The following is a 20,857-nucleotide window of genomic DNA, read 5'->3' on the forward strand; positions in this document are numbered from 1 at the left end:
GTGTACTGAATATGTAAACAACTAATAAAATTTGCTACTAAATCTTAGCTCATGGGAGGGATCTGTTTACATCAGTCTGGCCTGCTAAGAGTACCATTTCCAGTACTGTTGAGATTCACAACTTGGACTACTGCAAAGACTTGATTGTTCACACGATGATGGAAAACTTGAGATATCCCCTTGGCTTGATGGGACCCAGTAACAGTTGGGATGCTTTTTGGTTGGATTTGAAACTGGCCCTAGCAGAAGGTATGTAGAGTTTTCTTTTTTGTGCTGCCTTTCTCCACAGAAACTAGCAGTTATTGCTTTGTATGAATGATGGGATGTATCCTTATTTTAGACCTGGCACTAATTATACCAATGCAAATCTTTTCTCAGTGGATTAGGGTGTGGAACGCACAGTCACAGCTGTGTTTTGGATTGGATACTTTGCAGCTCTGCTGGGTAGTTGCAAAGTATATGAAGGAAACAGCCTCTATCCTTAGTACATGGCTGGAAACTCAGACTGTAATTATACACCTCAGCAAGATAGATGAACCTGGTAGCAAGGACTAGTGTTTGCCTTTTCATTATGACTAAGCAGAGTAGTTGAAATTGATGCAACTGTTTCCCTGATCTATCCCATTATGGTCTGACCTCCTTCCATGGTAGGTTGGAAGTCAGGATTACCATTGTAGGGAGCCATCTAGGGAGACAATTTGGGAATGAAGTTTACTCAGACTTGCCCTGATAAACTGTTTTTGACATTTTCGTTAATATCTAGGGCACGTATTTACATGCACATAGCACATGCACATAGCCAGATATATCCACAGATGGATTGAATCTCAAACCAAACAAAACACAAGGCGGCTGTCTTCCTGACCCTTCAGACATGTGCCAAGTGTTCATTCTAACCAGAGCTCACTGGAAGTATTTCCAGTGAGTATAAAAATATTTTATTTGAAATAACTTCTTTCTGTATAGTTGAAAAGTATAATGTAAGTGTATAGTTTCTGATGACATTCCTGTTGGAAAGCTTTCTGATATCCAGGATGCTTTAATCATTTCAGAAAAGAGGAAGGAAAGATCCAAATTAAAAACCTGGATGTTTCAGCAGAATTCTGTTTTATGAAAGCATTCAAAAAAAGTTTTCATTGTAATCTATTGTTAAAACAAATTTCTAAATCTCAAAAATTGTCACAAAACAGAATTATTATTCTCTGGCCAACTCTAATTCTTATTTCTCCTTTGCAATATATATTTTTGTGTTTCTGCAGTGCATTCCATTTGTGGTTATGAACATTTTATTATTATAACTAGAGGACAGGTCTGCATTGTTCATACCTTAACTAGAATTCATATTAGCAAGCAGCCTACTTCCTCATTTGTTACTCAAGAGCGGAAAGAGTCTATTGTTTTATCATTTTGTTTACAACATACTATAATCTTTTCAGATAGGAATAGGTCTTATTAAGTGGTTCTAAATAGATTCCTAGGTAAGGGTGTGATAGCTCTACTGAATACATACCTAAACAAGAATGGATACAGGGTTTGTTTGGGTTTTGGGGGGGGGTGGGGTAAAGACAAAGATACTTTATTTAAGTTATACTAGAAGCAATGAGCCAACTTCAAATGATAGGTTTATAAATTAGTATAGCAGAGCTATGGAGATAGCTGAAAAGATTGATTTTGACATAAGGCCTCTTTCATCAATGAGGTTCTCTGATTTAAATCCAGTCAAAATTGTAAGGACTGAAAATTATTACCACCTACTTGCTGTCTAGTTCCTTATCTTAAATGTTGTGGTTAATTCAGTCCAAGCTCTGACTAAACTAATGTCAACTGCAACCTCTTAGTAAAGAGATTAAGAAATAGATGGTTTCCAAACTACTTTCTCACTTTCACAGGTTAACTCTCTACTTGAAGTTGATTAAGTTGCATTGTTTTTTCTCATATCAAATCTCTACTTAATGATATTATTCATTCTCCAAGACTGTCATTCTGGCACCTATAACATTATGTGATTCAGGAGAGCATTTAAGCATGTACTCAAAGTTAAGTTAGTGGGAATTAGCCATGAGTATAAAAACTACCCTGAAATTGAAGCTGGGTCAAGATACAAGGGGAGTCAGGAGAGGGAGATCTGATGGTGGAAGTCTACTACAGGCCTCCCTTCCAAGATAAGGAGTGCAATCAGGCATTCTCTGGAGTGCTGATTGAGGCAGCTAACACTAGAGATATGATTGTCATGGGTGACTTCACCTACCCTGACTTCTGTTGGAAGGATCACATGGCCACCTCCAGCAGATCAGCCAACTTCTTGGCAACAATAGACAATCTGTTTCTGACACACGTTCTGGAAGGGCCTACTAGGGGTAAAGCCACTCTGGATTTAGTGCTGACCAAGGGGGAAGACATCATAGGTGACTTGAGGATTGGTGGTACTCTGGGTGACAGCGTTCACCATCCACCAAGAAGCTAATTGGTGAGGCCCTCTGCAACTAGCAACTAAATGATTTGGGAGCCCAGGAAAAGTGGTGCTTCCTTAAGGAGGGAATACTCAAGGCTTAAAAACAGGCCATCCCCACTTGGACAAATGCAGGAAAGGTACCAAGAGACCCACTTGGCTTCAACAGAGATATTAGAGAGCTATTAAAAAAGAAAGAGGAAGCATATAAGCAATGGAAGAATAGCTCAGCAACCAGAGAGGAATACACCGGTATCACCAGGTACAAAACACGGAAAGCTAAATCAGGTATGGAAATCAAGCTGGCAATCAGCATAAAAGACAACAAAAAGTCCTTCTACAGATACATAGGGAGCAAGAAAAAATCAGGATCCACTGTGGGGCCCCTACTGAATATTCAGGGGCAGCCCACAGTCGATGCCTATGAAAAGGCAGAACTCTTAAATACATACCTCACATTGGTATTCCTGAAATCAAACAGGAGCCATTCACCTGACTGGAGGCCCAGGGAAGATCAGGCATACAACAGATTACATGTAATCAGTCTGTACAGGTGAAGGATCTTCTACAACACTTGAACATTTTCAGATCTGCTGGGCCAGACGACCTGCACCCAAGAGTCCTGAAGGAACTGGCTAAACTTATAGCAGCACCACTGGCCAAGTTATTTGAACAGTCGTGGAACTCAAGAGTGGTTCCAGATGACTGGAAGAGGGCCAATGTGGTGCCCATCTTTAAGAAAGGGAAGAGGGATGACCCTGCAAACTACAGACCCGGTCAGCCTAACTTTGGTTCTGGGTAAAATCTTTGAAAAATTTGTTAAGGAGACTACCAGTTACAAGTTGCTAACCAATGGGGTGTTAAGAAGCAACCAGCATGGCTTTGTTGAGAATAGATCATGCTTGACAAACCTAGTGTCATTCTATGAACAGGTAAAGAGCCATCTGGATGAGAGGCACAAGGGTGACATCATTTACTTAGACTTCAGCAAAGCCTTTGAGTCCATCTCCCACGAAATTCTTTCAAGCAAACTGGAGGATACTGGGCTGGGCCAGTCTATAGTGAGGTGGGTGGATGACTGGCCTAGAGGCCACTTTCATAGATTGGAATTGATGGGAAGGCCTCATCCTGAAGGGCCATCTCCAGTGGTGTCTCCCAGGGATCGGTGCTTGGACCCGTGATCTTTAATATATTTATTAATGACTTGGATGAGGGGGTGGAAAGCTCAATGATCAAGTTGGTGGATGATACAAAACTGTGGGGAAATTCAGGCACATCAGATGATAGGGCAAAGACTGGATTCATGGGCAGAACAGAATCAGATAAGGTTTAACAGGAAGAAGTGCAAGGTCCTTCATCTGGGTAAGAAGAACCCTCATCATAACTACACAATGGGTGGTGGTCCTCTGGCTGGCACAGCATCTGAATGGGGGTCACAATCAACTGGAAGATGCACATAAGCCAATGGAGTGATGAGGTTGCCAGAGGGCAACTAGAACTGCATGCATCAGCAGATGTGTGACCAACAGATTCAGGGAGGTGCTACTCCCTTTCTGTTAGGCATTGGTGAGGCCTCAGCTGGAGTATTGTATCCAGTTCTAGGCAACGCACTTCAAAAAGGATATGGATAACTTTGAGAGTATACAAAAAAGAGCTACCTGTATGGTTAAGGGCATGGAGGATAGGCCCTATAAAGAAAGACACCGGGAACTGGGTCTTTAAGAAGAGGCTTGATGCCTACCTGGCTGGACTACCAGGCGGGGGGTCGGACTTGAAGATCTACAAGGTCCCCTCTGACCCTACTTCTATGAACCTATGAACCTGGGCCTGTTCAGTGTGAATAATACAAGACTGAGAGGTGATTTCATAGAAGCCAACAAGCACATCAGGGGTGAGCATCAAGATTTAAGGGAGCAACTCTTCAGGAGGGCACCTTAGGGGAGGACAAGGATCAATGGGCATAAGCTAAGAGAGTAAATTCAGGCTAGACATAAGAAAATTTATTTTCTCTGTAAGGGTCACCAGAATCTGGAACACACTCCTAGCAGAAGTGGTACAGTTACCCTCCTTGGAGTTGCTCAAGGTGAGGCTGGACAGGCACCTTGTCGAGTTCATCTGAGCCCAATAATTTCTTACTTTGGCAGGTGGCTGGATTTGATGATTTTACAGGTAGTAGCTACAGTATACAAATATACACATATTATGGGTGTAAATAATCGTGCATATAGTTCTGAGACCATAATTATTCACAAGAGTAAAACTTAAAACATAGTTTTGGAGGGCAGGGTGAGGCCCTGTTAAAATCTACACCACAAATCTCAGCAAGTAAGGCTAAGTACAGACAGTCAAAAAACCTGAGGCTGAATCAATTAAATCTTTTCAGGTTAGTCTAAGCTGCATAAATTGAACTAATAAGCAAGTGTACAGACATTTACTTTTGATTTTGGAAATGCAGCCACATGCCTGCAGTGGCCCAGGCCTGAAGCTGGGAGGCGCTAAAGCACATGTCCCTGCTCGGCTGGCATAGACAGCTTGGTCTAAGGCTAGCACACCCACCCTGCAAAGCAATTTGTAGGGGAGGTGAAAAGCATCCTGGGAGGCTAGATATACACCTTGCTGGGGTTGTTTGACCCCAGTACTCTTTCCTGCCATGGCAGCAGGTCAGACTAGATGCTCTACTCAGGTCCCTTCTGACCCTAGAAACTATGAAACCATGAATCTATGCTGGGGACTGTGCATTAACTTGAATCTGGAGGGGATCTGGGATGGAAGTTCAAAAAACTGATTTAAACCAAATCAGTTAAGTTTAATACTACACCCATGCAGGTTTATCTTGAACCAGTTTTGGCCATTTTGAAAGCAGTTTATATGTACTGAGCTTTTGTTGTGTTACAGATTTGAACCAGTTTCTGATCACTTATACCAGGTGATGTGTAATGTCTGTCCCTAGCCTAAGAACTCCTTTAGCAGCTTACATGTTTATATGCAAACTCTGAATATTAAATATCATACAGTTAACAGAAAAAAAAGAAATTTTTGTTCTTTGTAAGTTTCACAGGAGATTATATTTCAGAGTGGTGTGCACAGTGCATACTCGGGGTAGGAGAACCATATGACAGTTCTGAGCTGTTTTACCTTCCTAGAGATGAGAAGTGATACTATGACATACAGAAGATCTATCCTGGAAAAATGCCAGTAGCTGTGTAAAAAGGTTGCACATTAGCAGTGTAGCAGAGAAATTCACACTTTTAGACATGGAAATATAGGGATCAAAAGAAGGCAGAGAAGTAAATTCAGTGTGTCTCAACCTTTTTAGCCTTAAGGCACTCCTAGCTAGGCTCAAGGCACCCCTCATTAGGCTTAAGGCATGGCTCAGAAAATGTCAGCTCTTAGTTTTCACTCATTTTTTGACTACAGAAAAATAAAAATGGTCTTTTGGTGCAGATAACTCAGGCTGTATATGGACATTCAGTTTCTCCTGTATGGTTACTGCTTTCCCAGGAAAAACCACAAGTGTACAGATGTTCAGGATTTTTCTCCCAGAACAAAAATGGCTCCTCCAATAGAAAAATAACCTAGGAACAACCAGGATTAAATTACTCCCAGGAGAGTTTCTCCTGGGAGAGAGAACATCTGTATATGTTCTGTTTTGAGAGAAGCAACAGCAAAGTCATTCAGCCTCCCAGGATGCTTTCCTCCCTGCCCTTTCCCAGGGAAACAGTGTGTTTCTCACTGGATTCTGCTGTTCCATCTGAGCAGGGTAAAGAACATGGTCCTCTTCATAATCCCCACATAATGTAGCAGGGAGGCACAGGCAGTCTGGGCCAGCCAATCAGGGCTGCCGTGTGTACTGATGCCATTCTGTCTCTGGGTAGACTGAAGGAGTCAGCAGAGCCCAGGGGCCCCACATTTGTACAGTACTGCAAGCTCTCTGCTCTTCAATGGCTTGGCATTTGAATGACTGTTTAGGCATCCCTGAGTAAGTTTTTCTAGCAGAAGAGCAAACCTGGGAGAATTCACCGAGATTACTGTGTGTATACATGGCATCAGAAAAAGCACAATAGTTCAGAATGTGTTTAACATTGTAGATTCCTTTTTAAGTCTTTGAGTTTATCTTGTGAATTGTTTGCCTATCTAGCGATGTTAACATAGTCTGCAGCCCCCTTGAAAAGATCTCATGGTACCCCAGGGTGTCACAACACCCTGGTTGAAAATCAGTGCCTTAGTTATGGGAAGGGATATGTTATGTTTCCCTTGGTAACAGAAAAAATATTGCTTTTCACTTGGTGAAAAAGTAATGAATTTCACAAGATAAATTGGATAGTTCAATAAATGAAGGTGATGGACTTCTGGATGTTATGAAATATATTTGTTGATTGTGTGGTAGATGAGGCCCCTTGTGCTAGTACAGACACACATGTACACAATATGTACAGCCATATTTATATACATTATGATACGAACATTTATAAAGAAATTCTGTAATTAAAGAGCATAAAAACATGCTTCAGTGCTATAGACATTAACAGACTTGCTTAATTTAATTATTGAGTATTCCCATTGAATACTGAAGAGACTTACTGATATACATGGGACTACACGTATATCCGCTTATGGCCTTAAAAGCTAATACGTGAGAGCGTTTGCAAGATCAAACCCTAAATAACTGGATAAATCATTCACAGATGCAAATTCGTTTTAAAACTTTGAAAATGGTTTTGTTGTTCCATTAAATGTGGGCAAGATTAAGAAAAAAATCAGAGGTTTTTTATCTCTGTACATTTCTGTATAATCTATTAGCTACAGACATACACAATAAAAACCTTGAGTTTAACACTGGTTTTCCTCAACAGAGTTAAGAAGTGTTTGGAGTCAAGGGTTTAGTTCTTCCCAAAGACAAAGGAATCAGCCAAAGATTTCACTCCATTCCAACCCTGAAGTTTAGAAGTGTTGGGATCATAGGTTGAGTTAGGATGCAAAAAGATAAATTGTGTAAGAAAGGTTATTTGAATCCTCCTATCTATCCCTTTGCATAATACAAGTGCAAAGGAACTTCTAATGAAATTAAAAGCACTGAATTTAAAACTGATAAAAGAAAATGTATTTTCTTTTATAGATAAATAACTAATGGTACTCCCTACCACAGGATATTAATGTAGCAAAGGGCATTACGTTGCACAGAAATTGATTAAATATTGTGAATAAAAACAGTATGAGCTTCCCTAATTGGGATGTAGTGCATGAGGGATAGTGACTCTTTTATTTTTCTTATATTTTTAGTTTAATTCTTTTTTCTTTGGATGTTTCTAGTTTAACTTTGCATATGACTTTTCACCAAGGCACATTTCCTGAAATCTGGGGTCGGTATTGGTCTATTTTCACCTGTATTAATATTGATTATGGTAAACATTTGAATTAAAATTCATATAGTGATAAAAATTAATTTACAATGGGATTAATTACCAGCTATGGGGGCACATCTAAACAAGATCTTTATTCCAGAGTTGCCTAATTAGCTCCACAGTAAACATCTCAGCATCTACATATGCAGTGCTATTAAGATGGAGTAAACTAATTAACTCCACCGCAGGTTAGTATTTGTATTTACTATCCAGCAGCAGAGTTTTTACTCCTCAGAAGTGCACGTGTAAACACTGACAGGACTGGCTGGGGCATGGGGGTGCTTCAGTGCTGGAGCTACCTACTGGCTAGCCCCACACTGAACCACCCTCCTGCCCCAGCGAGCCTCTCTGTACAATTACTTTAACTAACAGATCTTATCTTTAAATGTTAGCATTCTTTATTGCCTAGTATTTTTCAGGTTTTAGGTCTAAGGCAGGTGTTTACTATGAACATGCCCAGCTAAAAATCATCTGCTATCTTTACAGCTCTCAATTTTCCATGTGGGATATTGCCAAGGAAGGAGAGAGGCTCACATGAAGGCATATAGGGGGGCAACCAGCAGAAGCCTACATACCAAGTTTAGCAATTAGGGCTAAGGAAGATTTGTCTGCCTAATTATAATTAAATTTTGTGAGTGCTAAACTGTGAACATTGCTGGAAGTCCTGCTGCTGGAACTCTGAGCAATCTGAATTCCTGCCGAACAGGACCTGGCATAGGATATTATGAACTCATTAAACTCTCCTGTCTCCAACAAAAACAGTATTTGCTTTACTGTGGTTTACTGTGGTTAATACTGCCACTTTAATATTATAGTATGTTACAGTGTAAGGCACCTGAACAGGTCTGTGGCAGTTGAGCTCTAGTAAACATATTAGAATCTGCTAAAAAAAATCTTAAGCAAACAAAAGGGGTTAGCAGTATTGTGACTGAAAAGCTTCCAGAACTTCCTTTTTACACCACACTTTTTGAATGGCTGGTTGACTATTTATGGGCCTTCTTGAATCAAGTTTAAAAGAAATGAGGTATTGATAAAGTACATTAATATATGAAGTATTAGTATTCTATCTTTTGATATCTAAAGGACCCCCTATTAGGACAGGGGTCTTAATAATTCTGGACATAGACTTTCTGCTGAATAACTTGGTGGGATGGACACCCGGGTCACAAAAGCTAAACCAGGTAATGGGACAAGACTCTGTAGGTCTCTATTTAGAAATTTAATACAATCCAGTCTATAGAATATTTCTTGTTCCACAGCTTCCCATTCAAGTTGATTTTCAAAGTTTTGCTATCTAAGAATGGCTACCCTGAGGTCAGTGATGGACTGTCCAGGAAAGTTAAAGTGTTCTGCCATGGCCTTGTGTGTCTTTCTAGAACTGATGTCAGGTCAGTGTTCATTCACCCGATCTGTCCAGTATAGACAGCAGAGGGGCACTGTAACCAGGTGATGGTATATATGCCATTGGTAGGTTGCAGGTGAATGAACCTCAGGTGTTATAATCTGTGTTATTTGATCCAGTGATGATGTGGTCTCTGTTGATGAGGGAGCAAAGCTGGCATCTGCATCCATTGCAAGGCCTGGTGAGAATTGGAGTTAGATAACTTGTTGCTTGAGAGATACCATTTGAGGGTGGGAGGCTACCTGTGAACAAGGACAGGTTTATCCCCCGTGGCTACAGGTAACACAATCATCCTTTTCCAGGCGGGGTTGGAGGTCATTAATGATGTGGCGGGGTTCAAGCTGGAGACCAAAATGACAACAAGAGGAATTTTATTGCCCTTGTTCAAGGGTTGGTATTGTAGTATGTCTGAACGAGGTCTGAGTCTGGTTTTGTTGATTTGAGCAGCTACGGTTTCAGGATTGTATTCTAATTCTAGGAGTCCCTGCTCCAGATTCGCACGGTGTGCATCCTGGTCAGTGGGATCAGAGCAGATGCAATTTTAATGTACAACATAGCTGTAGATGATGAATCTAGTGGCATTCTTAGAGTAAAAACTGGTGTCTGGTGAAGGCTGCTGTGAAGGTTGGTTGGTTTCTGATACAGTGTGGTGGTGATATGGCCACTGCAAACTTTCATTGTAGTTTGTATGTAATCTGTTGTTGTGGGGAACACAGCTTCCTTAATATTGCTCATTCACCTCTTTTTCTTTGCTATAATAATAATAATAATAATAATAATACTCTGAAATAAACCTTTTCATTCAGATATTGCAAAGCACTTTAAAAAGAAGGCAATATCATTATTACAAGTTTACAGATAGGGAAACTCAGTCAAAGAGATACTGAAATTAACCCTGCAGTCCAGTGATAGATTCTGGAATACAGCCTTCTGAGTCCAAGTCAAGTGTCCTATTCATCGCTCTGGAAAGAAAACAGTGTTTCTGTCCTTTGTTCACTTCAATCATGGGTTATCCTATCATTCTTTTTTGTATACTGGAGCTGGCCCATAGTGTGCTGATGTCAAGGGTTTTCTACTGAATTCAATTAGTTTTGGATCATACAGGTGGACCATAATGACAGGTGAAATATTTTTATATGAGAGATGATAGATTCATTTTTCTCTTTATGACTATACCAGAAATTATACAGCTAAATCAAATATCGCAGTCTTTTAGAAAATCAAGTGTTCAGTTTTGTGTCATCATCCATATATAGAAATTCTGATCCAAAGTTTAATCAACACAACAGAAAAAACTGGGATACTGGATCCTGACTTTCCTGAGATTTTTAAGTGGAAGTATCTTTCTTGTTCATGTTATAATTCTATTAGATGGGACAAACAGAGGAGGAGGATCCTGGGAAAAGAAAGGTAAAGTTTAAAGGGATATAAGAAGTATTACAACCAAAATGGCAAATCTTACCGGTCTAAGTAAGTGTAATTTTTCAGCTTGCATTCTCTCCATGTACCTATATACCTCATCATTGTCTCTATCTGTAAAGTCACAAGAGTTATTTTTTAAAAACAGATTTAGCCAATGACTGCATCACAATTTTTGCTTCTAAATTTCTAGTACTTTATGAATTCCCAATATAATGCAAATTATAAGATATATTTGTAGGGCCTCAGTTTTAGTGGATACAGTACTTCTCATGCAGTTAATTATGCCTGCAATATTCTACCCATAATACATTGTAGATGCAGTACAAGCGCATTTTAATGCAACTTAGATTATTCTTACATTCCCTTTATCCTGCCAAACTAGTTCTCCATATCTCTGCAAACTATTTTCACTTTCCCCATGAGAGCAAAAAAAGGCTTTATATTTTACCATGCTTTCCCTTTTGTTTGGTACAGTTCCTTTTATCCAGTCAGGAAACAAAACAGTGCCATGTGTCTCTGGTGACCAATTACAAAATAGAAAGAAAGTGAATATAACTTACTAGCCATCCACATGATTAAATTTGTTTATTACATATTCATCAAATAATTTCAAGTAACAAGCATATTAACACAAGTCAAAATTTGTTTAGGAAAAAGCAAGATAATATAAAAGAGTGAAAGTCTTGCTCATTATGAATTTTTCCCAGTCATATTAAATTATGACTTAACATTCTCCCTGAGTTATATGGGTTTGTATAGAGGAAGAAATTCTTTCTGCAAAGGCTAACGTATTTTGTAAATTAAATACTTGCTTAAATCAGAAAGAAAAAATTGTCCTGAAATTAGGAAGATAAGTTTGAAAAAATAGACTTAACGTGTCAAATTTATTCCTGATGTAGCTTCTTTGGCTCTAAGCAATCTATACTAAGGAGGAATATGTGTTAAAGTGGGCACATCTACACATGCATTAATGCACTGTAATTATGGTACATTAAGTTTAGTACCTGTAATAACAGGTACTAAACTTAATGCGCTGTAATCAGTGCTACTGTGCAGTAGGACTGGTGCACATTTTTTAGGTGATGTTAATGTGCAGTAGACTAATTCTATTGTGCATTAGTTTATTAGCATGGCTTTTTCTCTGACAAGCTAATGCACAGTAAATTAATCTACTGCACTTCTAGCATCTTGTGTAGATGCATCCACTCATTAGAAAAAACAGGACTTCACAAACAATTCTTTGGTGTCTTAAACATTATTATGGAGGTGTATAAAACTTGATATTAACAGAAGCTTTTCCGCCAAGTCAGAAAACCAAATTGATAGGCTATGATTAAAAAATTAGTAGACCTCTACATTAAGCCTGTAGAATAAATTACTAAAGCAATCAGAATGAAATCAGACACAGGAATGAGTTCAAAGGGCAACGAAATGAGGTGTTTTGATACAGCCAACAGATAAACGTGATGACACTAATCTTAATGATAAAAAAGAAAAAATCAAAATGCATAAATAACTGGAATCCAATAAAAGTGTTTTTCAATAGCAAACATGCCTGATTAGGGCATTTTTGCACAGGAGAGTTCTTGTCTTGGTGTGATTTTAAAGCACAGTAGTCTTTCCTTATTAGTAACCCATATGGCCATTCTTATTCCACGCTATGCAATTCAGCATAGTCCATGTTGGTCCTGGATGAAACTAAACCACACTTGCACATGCACAAAAACCCCACAGAATTGTTATTTTCTAGTGCAGACACATCTTTATATCATACAGCTATGTTTTTAGGCACAAAAGTGTTATCCTTTAACATATTCCTATTATTAATTTTTTTAATAATTTCTGCTAAAGGTTTTTCATATCATTAAAAGATACAAAGGCCTTATGATGGGAGTAGGAGGGGGGTTGCATGCGTCTGTCAGCTTAAATATATATTTTTAAGATACATTTTACATTCCTTTTTATCAGTAGGTGCTCTTCCCTCTCTCTCCCCCCACTCCTCTCCTCCCCAATACATTCATGCATGGGTGCTGCTTATTTCTCAATTTTGAGACTGTCACTTTTCTCTCTAGCCACCCTTCTGTACTGGTGGCTGCTGTTATAGCACTTTTGCTTTGGCTGGGCAGGCAAAGTGAATCCCAGTGAAGCAATACATCAGTTATGAAACTCCCACCAGAAATTTTAATATCTGAACCTGTGATCGATGGGGCCAATCTTCCCATTGGTACATGGGGGATTTTAACACATAATTTTCATGATGTTAAAGTGAACTCACATAAATTCTCCACACAGAGGAGAAAAAAAAGATATGAGAAATCATAGAACCCAGTGTCTATTTTTTAAAGTGCATGCAGCCTTTCTTCTTCCAGTTTTGTCTTGCCAAATTTCTCTCCTTTGTCATCATCTTTTTTGAAATGTATATAATGTTACAATCATAGACTGAGTTTATTTTTTATTTTTACTGCACATAAAAACTAAGTATACATTATTTTTACTATAAGTATTTGATTTTAAAAGGCAAAGTGCTATCAATTCTTTTGATATTCATTACAATATTAGTATGAGAAACTCGTTTCTCCCCAATTTGGAAATGGTGTGTACTTCACTGGGAATTCTATAGTAATTCATCATCATAAAAATCTACTTATACTGAAAGATATTGGAATTCTTTTGGAAGTTCATACCCCCTCCACTTCCATATAAAATTAATTCTGATATTTTTATGGTGGGATTTTAAGGAATGTACTCACCCCTTCAATGCACTGAGGATTTGTATATGTATACAAATATATATCTAATTTGATATCATTACTCTGTATCTCAGTGTATGGGTAATGTATACCCATCTGGACATGCACATACATATAGAAGGAAAGCCCTCTATCCCTAATTTGGTAAAAAGGGAGTTTACTTTGCTGGACAAGATGCTGGAATAAAGAGAGAACACACTTCTCTCTTAAGAGAATCATTTTATTGGAAAGCTAAACAGAAATTTAACTAGCATTCAGATCAGGCAATGGAAATGCAAAAAAAAATACTCATGCCTCAGATGATGCGTATAGGCCAGACCCCAAGAAATCTAAGCTCTTCTTCAAGTCTTCCAACAACTCAGGTCCATTTTTCTTCCCTGTGATTTACAATCATAAATATACAATAATTATCAATATGCATCTGTCTACAACCTGCTAGTAGTTTTCAAGTTCCCCTTAGGTACCCTTCTGTAAAATAGGGACAATGATACTGACCTCTTTTGCCACTTTGAGATCTACTAATTAAAAATATGTAAAAAGAGTCCATTATTAATGCATTAATTTTTGCTTGTAATAGAGATAAAAAGGAATGTCTGGCAAAAAAAGTTATATTAACTAGCAAGGAAAAATACTACAAAAATATGTGAATGTTTTAGTTTTAAATTAATATTTTAAAAATAATATAGTAAAAGGCCAATATATGTATGGTCCATTCAGAAATGTGAGCTGAGATTTGTTCCATGCTTGTGGAAGGTACAACACAGAACTCACAGCCCAGGAGAGAGTTTGCCTCATTTTAAAGCTTTGTGCCTTCTTAATCCCAAGAGGCACTTGGGGCTAGAGAAGCCAACAGTGGGCACATCTACATGTGCAATTATGGCATATGAATAAACTCTGGGACTTATTGCTCCGGAGTTTATTGTTCCTAGGTATGCTGTTTGAATATGCACTCAGGAGCACTAAACTTTGGAGGAATAAGCTGCTCACCTGCTCTCCCTGGACCCTCTACCAGCCAGGGTTCCTCTAACCTGTCTCAGTCTGTTGCAGATGAATAAAATCCAGATCTTATTGCACCAGAGTTTAGTGCTCCTGGGTGCATATGCAAACTGTGCCCAGGAGTAAATTAGTTTACTCCAGCCTAATGGGGGCGTACATGTAGACATTGACACTTTTACTGCACAGCTAATTAGTCAACTATGCAGTAAAAGTCCTGTGTAGATGCACCCAATGTAATTTATTTTGAGTCCCTATACCTGCTTTGGGTCCTCAGGAAAAAAAAAAAAAAAGTCTGTGTACCTCATTGCTGCTGCAACAATAGTGGTACAGAGCTGCTACTGCTGCCCAGGTATGGATTTCCTGGGGTGCTACTATACCAGTGGTCCTCACTAAGTTGGCACCCAGGGCTGGTGTCCTGCTTTCCCATCCCAGGCTATGTGACTGTATCACTAGCACTCTTCTCTTCCCCGGAAGTGACTCTTCCATTGAACTTTCCCTGCCTTTTCTCATGCTTGGAAATTCCTCCAACATGATACCACTTCTCTCAGTCTGTGAACCCTCATCCAGATGTTTCTGCCTTGGATTTCCTCAGAGATACTGCTGCTGCATTTCAGTTCTTCATTTCCTCTTGTACTTGTGATGCCTGAACATACATTGTCTTCCTCCTGCTATGTCCCTGACCTTCCACCTGCTGTGACTGCTGTTGCCATTCCTGTTCCTCCTTTGCTGTAGCTACTGTGCTCAGCTTCAGCTTCCCTTTTACAAGGACTTAACTCTAGAGAGGATATCAAGTCATATCACAGAATTTTCCACCAACTGAGCCTCCATTCCTTTTCCCCTTGCTGGACATCCATCAGCCTTGTATCCCCATGTAGTTTATGCACTTTTTCTTTCACTGAGAGGATCATGGAGTGAGTGATGAGCCGCTGATGAGGCAGTAAGGGGAGTAGTCTCAGCACTGACCTCCCACCTGTTCAGCAGCCATGGGAGAGGTAGAATTGAAGAGAAAGTAATTTTGGCAGCTAGCCAATGAAAGCAGGAGATGCCAGCTGGGTGACCAGTGAGCCAAAGAACAGGGCAAAAAGCCAGAGCCTATGGCCAAAAGCTGGAGGTTATGTCAGCCTGGGCTCCACTCAGACTGTCTAACATGGATTTAACAAAAAGCCATATTAAATTAGAAAACATTTATATAAATGCCCACTTAATAAGAAATGGGTACTGTGCTACAGATATCTCCTCTATCATTTTTCAGCAAAAGATAATAGTCTCTTAATTCTCCATATTGCCAGCCCATTCATACTATCCCTGCTCCCAGTTAACCCATCTCCTTCTCACCAACACATGCACCTTAACCCCTACGTCTCTCCACCACGTTTATCTATTTTGCCTTCCTCAGATGTTTTATAGCATATAGTGGTAAATGATTTTCAGTGTACCAGTTCATTTATTCATAACAGCGAATTCACACTAACAAAATGGTTATATGATACTCATCTAATTTTATAATTCTCATCCAATCTGGGGAAAGAAATAACATTATTTTACTTATTTTACCAACTCCAGTGAAGGAAGGCAATTTAACTTTCAAATAATCATTTAATCATTTGAATAAAAAAGGGAATAACAAATACCTTTGGAAAAGACGAGAGAGGTAGTTAGCAGCGTTAATCAGAAGTGAGGCAAAATATAGACAGGGTAGTGCCTTAGAGAACATTATAGAAAGCTATGATTTGTTCATGAACATTCCACAAAGAAATAAATAAGCAAGAAATTATTCATAGTACTTCATCTCTGTCATAAGCCATTGATACCTCCATCATCTGACATTATAACTATTATTTCAAATAAACAATAGGTTCATTTGAATGGCCAAATATTTTATACAAAAAACCCACCAAACAAATAAACAAGTCAACCCCCATGCACAAAGTTTGGGAGGGAGTGAGTGTCGAACAGAATTTTCAAAAATATATTTTAGAGAGGTTTAGATTGTATAAAATGCTTGTGCCTTCTACATGGTTCACTGCTTTTTCTCCTAGGGATATTCCATATCACCCATGGCCTGTAAATGCACAGGTGCATCTTGCAATGAATAAATGATGTGTGCTAGTGAACTAAGAGCAAATGGCAGGGACACACAGGACCAGAGCAGTGTCAGCAGTAATGTCACCTGCTGCCACTAGAGAAGAGAAATAGGGCATCACCCTCCCTTCCAGATCCTCTGATCATCAGGGAACTGATTTTAATGCTGCTTGCTTATCCTTACAGATAGTGAAGTTGTTTCATTCAAAGAATTTCATTTATATTATATTTTGTGTATTTCTCATTTATGACTATTGTCAATAGTCGATCTCATATTTATGCACAAGCTATTAACACTGTGGTAATAGCCAGTTAAAAATAAGACTAGCAGATTCAATAGATTTAAACATTTTTAATAGCCCAAAAGCAGCCTATTTTGGAAAAGTAATATAACAAGGATAAATGAATAGCATTTATGGTGTTTCAAGTAATCAGTTCTGTCTGACAGCGATAAAAAAATCTCTAAAGTTGATATATATCCAGGAAAGCAAAGACAAAATCTAAAATAAAGAGAACAAAGAGAAAGCCAGAGATGTAGGGAATGAGATGAGGAGAGAGGGCTGAAGCTGGGTTTTCTCAGTATTCCTTCTCATTTATATATTATAAGGCAAGTAATTTGCATTAAGGGCTAGTATGACATTTCATCTCTAGTATCAGAGATGGAAGGGCTACATCACTTTTAACCTATTGCAATGACACAGTAGGAATATTATGCCAATAATAATCACATTATGTACACTCATTATTCCCTACTGCTGCAAATATCCTGATATTGTAATCTTAAACACAGTTGAAATTTTGAAGTAGTGTTGTCTTATGTGGAGTCCAACCTATGGTGGTGTAAAGTAATGGAAAGTGGAAAGGGTTCCCAGTTAGCCCCTGCAGAAAGTGGGTGGCACTGGACAGAGTAGGGTGTTATGATATGATATATACTGTTCAAGCAAATTCCTTGACCAGCCTTTTTGCAGTAACACCCCTGTGGAGCTACAGCTACAAGCTACAGATGCTCTTTTTAACTGAAACACTTGTACAAACACCTTCTTGGGTGCCTATACACGTGCAGGGAGGCTGCTTCGATGCACTGAAATTACAGTGTACTGGAGTAGACTTGATTAAATCCCTGATTAAATTAAGTCTGCAGGAGCATGGTCACCCCAACAGATTCTAGCGTCATGTGTATCAGAGTCCCTGCGCTAAAAAATGGTGGTATGAGGGCTTTAGTTAAAGCGCCCCCACCACCATTTGATGAGCTTTAGTTAAAGCACCCCCACCACCATTTTTCAGTGTGGGGTTGCTGATACATGTTACGATTCCGGCACTTTAATTGGAGTGGCTCTTGGAACCTCTCGAATTAAAGTGCCCCCCCTCACCACTCCCAGAGCATGTGTATAAATGCCCCTTTTACCCTTAAAGGTTGTGGATACATTGGGTGTAACAACACATGCTTAATGGGTGAAACAATACTTGCACCCCTTGTAACAACACTTGAAACCCTGTCCCTAAAAGCACTTAACCGTAGACTTTTGCTTTAGTCATGTGTTTAAAGTTAATCATGCGCTTAAGTGCCCTCCTGAATAGGGATACTTTTCTGAAATGGATTTAGTCTTTTTTAGGTTAGCTTGACTCTTCAGATGCATTTATGATTGATAAGGATAAGTTTAGATACTGAATAGTTTAGACACTTACTTTCAATTTATGGCTTATTTGTGAGCTGTTTGCTTTAACTATTCAGTATGTTAGTTTTGTGGCCTGGCTAGGATTCTAAATCATGTGTCTGTGCTCCTGCTCTGTGGCTGGGTGAAGAAAACTTTTTAAACATAGGTGTAAGTAATAATGAATAATAATCAACAAATAATGAGCTCCCTGAATACATTTCAGGTGATTAATGATCTGTGCTAAAGTATATTGAACCTCTTGGATTTTCAGCCATTTTTACTAAAACTTGTTTGAATACTTGCAGGTGAATGGTAGCAATCCAGTCTTGGTACTTATATTAACATTGGCATTTGAAATTCAGAAAATTATTTAACCACTTCTAAATATAGAAGCACACAAACAAACAAAAACAACAGCAATAGCAGGACTCAGTACTTAATGGCATAAGTACTGCATACAATCAACATAAAGACAAGGGTGAGTTGAAAACTGACTAAGTATTCCTTTTTGCACAACACATTTTTGAAGTACAATATTTTTCCCCATAAGTCAGTTGCAATCTGTACTAAAATCTAATAATATCTATGTAGTTAGTCATTATCTACTAAAGTTTTGCACCACAAATTCAGACCAGTTAGTTTTGTACTGTCATATTTACATGACCTACCATATCTTATAGATATCAAAGTGTACATTACTTGTATTCACAATCAGTGAACTAGGAGGATGAGGGGGACATCAGCCACAAATGCTGACTTAGACAAAATGCCAGAATGGCATCCCTTGCTCCTCCTCCTCCTCCCCAAACTACCTGGCCCTAGGAGCTGGGCTGGAGCAGCCCTGCACAGCTTGGCTGCAGGAGCTGAGTGTGGGAACACGTCCCTCCCCCTGGGAATACAGGGGAGTTTTGCTCTTGGCACAGAATCATTACTTATGCTTCTGTTCACAGTAATTTGCAAGAGGGAAGTTACTGTAAGCCACGTCTGCTTGGTGTGATGCTCTGCTCCCTCTAGTAGAGTCTAGGTTCCAAAGAGGCAGTATGATCCTGATTAAAATTTGTGGCTTTTTCAGGGTAGAAACAGACATTGCTTTTCATTGTCTTTGTGCCACCCTAAAAAAATTTTGGGTCACCCAAAGGCCAAGCAAACAGACATCCACACCTCTTACCACAAATGCCCAGAATGTGTGGGTGCAACAAAGGTTGTATCAATTTATGCCACTATATAGCAGCAAGGGCCTTTTTTCTTTATGGTTTGAGAGCATGGGCAGCCCACCGTTGCCCATGCTCTCCAGCCACCCTTGGCAAGTGTCCAGGGGCTTGATTCCACACACCCCAGGAATTCCTGCATGAAATCAAGCCTCTCAAACCCCAGGAGTGTAGGGCCAGCTTTCCCCAGTTAGAGGTGCACCCCAGGAAATCTTGGGGTGCATCCCTGTAAGTATAGAAAAGAAGGGTTCCCCAGTTGCAAAGATGTACCTCTGAGATCTCCAGGGCACATCTCCATAAATGGGGAAAGTCAGGGTTTTCCTGCTTACTAAGATGTATCCCCAGTATCTCCAGTGTGTGTCTCCATTAGCAGGAAAAACAAGCCAAGTGCTCCCAGGGCTTGAGGGACCTGATCCTGCATGGGAATCCCCAAGGTACTCAGGACCAAGCCCCTCAAGCTCCAGGAGAACACATTGTCCACTATCCCGCAGCATCAACTTGCAGAACAATAGGCAATGTGTTTTTCACCCAACAAAGTGGATCAGCTGTGCTGGGACACGTCCTGAAACAGCAGATCCAATTCATTTGACAATGTCTGTTGCTAAGATTAGTTCAGGCAGTAGATGCTCCTGGAGGCCCATGCTTCAATCCCTGCTATTGACGCCACTTTTACATTATAGTGGTGCATGTAAAGGTGTGTGAATCGTTTCATGGTATGGATAAATTGATACAAAGGTCTTGAACCATTTCCATTTTAGTCACTTGGAACCCTGCCATTACTTTCAAATGAGCAGGATTTGGGCCTAAGCTTTAAATAAGCATTTACAGCTTATGATGGTCTTTGGGGGCTTTGAACTTCACACCTCTCTTTGCTTGTCCTCTTCTCATGCAACTATATCCTTCCCTTTCTCCAGGCCTCAAATCCCTTTATTCAAGATGTCATAACAACCCTTACTCCATATAATGTTTAATAGACTCTTTAAATATCCCCAATTCAGGAATTTCCAAGCCCTCTAAAGACTTCCTGATCCCTAAATTCTTTTCTCTCTTCAAGCTCGGTAAGACCCTGTTTTCATCATGATTTCTGTTTTCTACCATGTGACCAACAAGCCTAATAAATAAGTAGCAGAACATAGCATTCTGAGGTCTGGCAGTCTGTCTTCTGGACTTAGCATATTGTGAAGTACATGCAAGGTTTCCTGCTAAATAGTAGGGCTCTGTGAAGCTTTGGGTGCTGATTCAATTCGGAGGAGATTAGGCCTGATTCAGTGGCCATATCTCTGAATCCAAATCAAATCAGGAGACCAATAGAAAGGTTTGGATTGATTTGAAGCCTCTGAAATGATTTGGGAAAGATTCAGAGACTCAGTGATTCAGGCAGTCCCCGCTCGCTGCAGCCGGGAGCTGAACCTGGGCTCTCTGCTGGTAAGTGGGATGGGTGGGGGCTGGAGGATGGGAGAGAGGACCATGGGGAGACCCCTGCTAGTCCCC

At 39.5% G+C, this 20,857-nt stretch overlaps 1 protein-coding gene across 12 annotated transcripts in view; it reads left to right on the top strand.

Moving 5' to 3' along the window:
* Positions 1 to 20,857, top strand: part of MYT1L (myelin transcription factor 1 like) — a 485,235-nt gene that overhangs the window by 250,721 nt on the left and 213,657 nt on the right. The gene's annotated exons all lie outside the window — the stretch shown is intronic.

The sequence above is a fragment of the Crocodylus porosus genome, unplaced genomic scaffold, assembly GCF_001723895.1.
Source record: "Crocodylus porosus isolate Cpor-Errol unplaced genomic scaffold, CroPor_comp1, whole genome shotgun sequence".
Lineage (NCBI taxonomy): Eukaryota > Metazoa > Chordata > Crocodylia > Crocodylidae > Crocodylus > Crocodylus porosus.